Here is a 5465-nt window from a genome sequence, read left to right on the forward strand (position 1 = left end):
ATCTAGTTAGTTTTTAGTATATTTTTATTAGTTTTTAGTTAAAATTCACTTTTCTGGACTTCACTATGAGTTTGTGTGTTTTTTTGTGATTTCAGGTATTTTCTGGCTGAAATTGAAGGTTCTGAGCAAAAATCTGATTCAGAGACTCAAAAGGACTGCAGATGCTGTTGGATTCTGACCTCCCTGCACTCGAAGTGGATTTTCTGGAGCTACAGAAGCCCAATTGGCACGCTCTCAACGGCGTTGGAAAGTAGACATCCTGGGCTTTCCAGCAATATATGATAGTCCATACTTTGCCCAAGATTTGATGGCCCAAACCGGCGTTCAAAGTCACCTCAAGAAATCCCAGCGTTAAACGCTAGAACTGGCACCCAAATGGGAGTTAAACGCCTAAACTGGCATAAAAGCTGGCGTTTAACTCCAAGAAGAGTCTCTACACGAAATTGCTTCATTGCTCAGCCCAAGCACACACCAAGTGGGCCCGGAAGTGGATTTTTATGTCATTTACTCATTTCTGTAAACCTTAGGCTACTAGTTCTCTATAAGTAGGACCTTTTACTATTGTATTTGCAGACTTTGGTAGCTATCTTCGTTTTATGCTATCTTAGATCATTGGGAGGCTGGCCATTCGGCCATGCCTAGACCTTATGCTTATGTATTTTCAACGGTGGAGTTTCTACACACCATATATTAAGGTGTGGAGCTCTGCTGTACCTCGAGTATTAATGCAATTACTATTGTTCTTCCATTCAATTCCGCTTGTTCTTTGTCCAAGATATCACTTGTTCTTCAACTTGATGAATGTGATGATCCGTGACACTCATCATCATTCTCACTCATGAACAAGGTGACTGACAACCATTCTTGTTCTACAAGCAATCAAAGCTCTAGTGAATATCTCTTGGATTCCTGATAACACGATGCATGGTTGATCGCCTGACAACCGAGTGCTCGCCTGACAAACGAGCCAGCCATTCCGTGAGATCAGAGTCTTCGTGGTATAGGCGAGAACTAATGGCGGCATTTAAGAGAATCCGGAAGGTCTAACCTTGTCTGTGGTATTCTGAGTAGGATTCAATGATTGAATGACTGTGACGTGCTTCAAACTCCTGAAGGCGGGGCGTTAGTGACAGACGCAAAAGAATCACTGGATTCTATTCCGGCCTGATTGAGAACCGACAGATGGATAGCCGTGCCGTGACAGGGTGCGTTGAACATTTCCAATGAGAGGATGGGAGGTAGCCACTGACAACGGTGAAACCCTTGCATAAGCTTGCCATGGAAAGGAGTAAGAAGGATTGGATGAAGACAGTAGGAAAGCAGAGAGACGGAAGGGAAGGCATCTTCATGCGCTTGTCTGAAGCTCTCACCAATGATATACATAAGTATCTCTATCTTTATCTTTATGCTTTATTCGTTTATCACTATACCCATTTGCGTCTGCCTGACTGAGATCTACAAGGTGACCATAGCTTGCTTCATACCAACAATCTCCGTGGGATCGACCCTTACTCACGTAAGGTATTACTTGGACGACCCAGTGCACTTGCTGGTTAGTTGTGCGAAGTTGTGTTTATGCCATGGTATTGAGCACCAAGCCTTTGGAGCCATTACCGGGGATTATTTGAATATGGACAAAGTAGTGATCACAATTTCGTGCACCAAGTTTTTGGCGCCGTTGCCGGGGATTGTTTGTGTGTGGACAACTGACGGTTCATCTTGTTGCTTAGATTAGGTATTTTTTTTTTCGAAATTCTTGAAGATGAATTCTAGAGTTTCATGATGATTTGTTGAAATCTGGCTGGCTGAGAAGCCATGTCTAATTTCATTGGACCGAGGTTTCAACTTATCATCACAAGAGCTTGTTGATTTTTATCAATCTTGCTTTTGGAGCAGTGATCTGCTAAGGCTTGGCTGGCCTTTGGCCATGTCTAGTGTTTTGGATCGAAGCTTTCTTTGAAAGCTTGGCTGGCTGTGAAGCCATGTCTAATTCCTGGACCGGAGTCTTAGACTAGCATTGCACTGATTCCTGGAATTCTCATTAAGAATTTTGATATCTTTTTCCACTTAATTTTCGAAAAACACAAAAAAATTACAAAATCATAAAAACCAAAAATATTTGATGTTTCTTGCTTAAGTCTAGTGTCTCATCTTAAGTTTGGTGTCAATTGCATGCATTCATTCATGTGTCTTAAGGATCTTCAAGTAATTCTTGATGATTTCTTACTCTGATCTTTGAATTCTTTTGGCTTGAGTGTTTATGTGTCTCATATAGTGTTAGTAGTATACAAACTGCTAAGTTTGGTGTCTTGCATGCATTGTTATTTGATTCTTGTTGCATTTTGATTATTAAAAATCCAAAAATATTTTTAATTTATGTCTTTTCAAGTCAATAATACAAAGAATTGAAGATTCAGAACATACTGCAGAGGAATTATACAGAAAAAGCTGGGCGTTCAAAACGCCCAGTGAAGAAGGACAGACTGGCGTTTAAACGCCAGCCAGGGTACCTGGTTGGGAGTTTAACGCCCAAAGAGGTAGCATTTTGGGCGTTAAACGCCAAAATGTATACCATTCTGGGCGTTTAACGCCAGGATGGTGCTAAGGGGAAGATTTTGTTTTCAAATCAATTTTTTTTTCAAGTTTTCAAAGTTTTTCAAAATCAAATCTTTTTCAAATCATATCCTTTCAATCAAATGTTTTCAAAATCAATTTCTTTCCTTTTTCAAAAATACTTACTAACAATTAATGATTTGATTGAACATCTCAAATTTGTTGCCTTTTCTGTTGAGAAAGGTTTAATGTTTGAATCATATCTTTTCTTGTTAGGCAAGTTACTAATTTTCAAAATCAAATCTTTTAAAATTGTTTTCAAATCATATCTTCTCAATCACATTTTTTTAAAAACCAATCATATCTTCTCAACCACATCTTTTTCAAAATAGTTTTTAATCAAATCTTTTTAATTTCTAATTTCAAAATCTTTTTTCAAAAATCACTTGATTTCTTTTCCACTTTCAATTTTCGAAAATTATCAATCAATTTTTCAAAATGTTTTTTAAAATCTTTTTAATTGAATTTTCGAAAATTCTCTTCCCTCCTTCCCACATCCTTCTATTTATGGAGTACTACTCCTTCTTAATGCACAATTCGAACTCTATCTAATCAAGTTCGAATTCTTCTACCTTCTTTTCTTCTATTTTTCTTTTCCTCTGACACCTCAAGGAATCTCTATACTGTGACATAGAGGATTCCACATCTTCTTGTTCTCTTCTCTTTCATATGAGCAGGAGCAGAGACAAAGGCATTCTTGTTGAAGCTGACCCTGAACCTGAAAGGACCTTGAAGCGAAAGCTAAGAGAAGCCAAAGCACAACTCTCTTTAGAGGACCTGACCGAATTCTTCAAAGAAGAAGAACACATGGCAGCCGAAAACAACAACAATGCCAACAATGCAAGGAAGGTGCTGGGTGACTTTACTGCACCTACTCCCAACTTCTATGGGAGAAGCATCTCTATCCCTGCCATTGGAGCAAACAACTTTGAGCTTAAGCCTCAATTAGTTTCTCTAATGCAACAGAATTGCAAATTCCATGGACTTCCAATGGAAGATCCTCATCAGTTTTAGCTGAGTTCTTGCAAATCTGTGACACAGTCAAGACTAATGGGGTTGACCCTGAGGTCTACAGACTGATGCTATTCCCTTTTGCTGTAAGAGACAGAGCTAGAATATGGTTGGACTCACAACCTAAAGATAGCCTGGACTCTTGGGAAAAGCTAGTCAATGCCTTCTTGGCAAAGTTCTTTCCACCTCAAAAATGGAGTAAGCTTAGAGTGGAAGTCCAAACCTTCAGACAGAAGGATGGAGAATCCCTCTATGAAGCTTGGGAAAGATACAAACAATTAATCAGAAAATGTCCCTCAGACATGCTTTCTGAATGGAGCATCATAGGTATTTTCTATGATGGTCTCTCTGAACTATCCAAGATGTCTTTGGATAGCTCTGCTGGAGGATCTCTTCATCTGAAGAAGACGCCTACAGAGGCTCAGGAACTAATTGAAATGGTTGCAAATAACCAATTCATGTACACTTCTGAAAGGAATCCTGTGAACAATGGGACTAATCAGAAGAAAGGAGTTCTTGAGATTGATGCTCTGAATGCCATATTGGCTCAGAACAAGATATTGACTCAACAAATCAATTTGATTTCTCAAAGTCTGTCTGGAATGCAAAATGCACCAAGCAGTACTAAGGATGCTTCATCTGAAGAAGAAGCCTATGTTCCTGAGAACCCTTCAATGGAAGAGGTGAATTACCTAGGAGAACCCTATGGAAACACCTATAATTCTTCATGGAGAAATCACCCAAATTTCTCATGGAAGAATCAAGAGAGACCTCAACAAGGTTTCAACAACAATAATGGTGGAATAAACAGGTTTAGCAATGGCAAGCCTTTTCCATCATCTTCTCAGCAACAGACAGAGAGTTCTAAGCAGAATACTTCTGACTTAGCAACCATGGTCTCTGATCTAATCAAAACTACTCAAAGTTTCATGACTGAAACAAGGTCCTCCATTAGGAATTTGGAGGCACAAGTGGGACAGCTGAGTAAGAAAGTTACTGAACTCCCTCCTAGTACTCTCCCAAGTAATACAGAAGAAAATCCAAAAGGAGAGTGCAAAGCCATAAACATGGCCGAATATGGAGAGGAAAGAGAGGAGGAGGACGCCACTGAGGAAGACCTCAATGGGGCGTGCACCAATCTCCTCTGAGTTCCTCAATGAGGAACCATGGGAATCTGAGGCTCAAAATGAGACCATAGAGATTCCATTGGACTTACTTCTGCCATTCATGAGCTCTGATGAGTATTCTTCCTCTGAAGAGGATGAGTATATCACTGAAGAGCAAGTTGCTAAATACCTTGGAGCAATCATGAAGCTAAATGACAAGTTATTTGGAAATGAGACTTGGGAGGATGAACCCCCTTTGCTCACCAAAGAACTGGATGACTTGTCTAGGCAAAAATTACCTCAAAAGAGACAAGATCCTGGGAAGTTTTCCATACCTTGTACCATAGGCACCATGACCTTCAAGAAGGCCTTGTGTGACTTAGGGTCAAGTGTAAACCTCATGCCCCTCTCTGTAATGGAGAAGCTAGGGATCTTTGAGGTACAAGCTGCAAGTATCTCACTAGAGATGGCAGACAACTCAAGAAAACAAGCTCATGGACTTATAGAGAATGTTTTGGTAAAAGTTGAAGACCATTACATCCCTACTGATTTCATAGTCCTAGAGACTGGGAAGTGCATGGATGAATCCATCATCCTTGGCAGACCCTTCCTAGCCACAGCAAAGGCTGTGATTGATGTTGATAGAGGAGAGTTGATCATTCAAGTGAATGAAGAATCCTTGGTGCTTAAGGCTCAAGGATATCCCTCTGTCATCATGGAGAAGAAGCTTGAAGA

At 39.9% G+C, this 5465-nt stretch overlaps 1 non-coding gene across 1 annotated transcript; it reads right to left on the bottom strand.

Annotated features, from left to right (window-relative positions):
- Nucleotides 1-3824: 3824 nt before the first annotated feature.
- LOC130983638 (small nucleolar RNA R71) lies at nucleotides 3825-3932 on the bottom strand. The gene has a single exon (XR_009087620.1). It is a non-coding gene; the product is annotated as a small nucleolar RNA R71 (small nucleolar RNA).
- Nucleotides 3933-5465: the final 1533 nt, after the last annotated feature.

The sequence above is a fragment of the Arachis stenosperma genome, chromosome 5 (assembly GCF_014773155.1).
Source record: "Arachis stenosperma cultivar V10309 chromosome 5, arast.V10309.gnm1.PFL2, whole genome shotgun sequence".
In the NCBI taxonomy this organism is placed as follows: domain Eukaryota; kingdom Viridiplantae; phylum Streptophyta; class Magnoliopsida; order Fabales; family Fabaceae; genus Arachis; species Arachis stenosperma.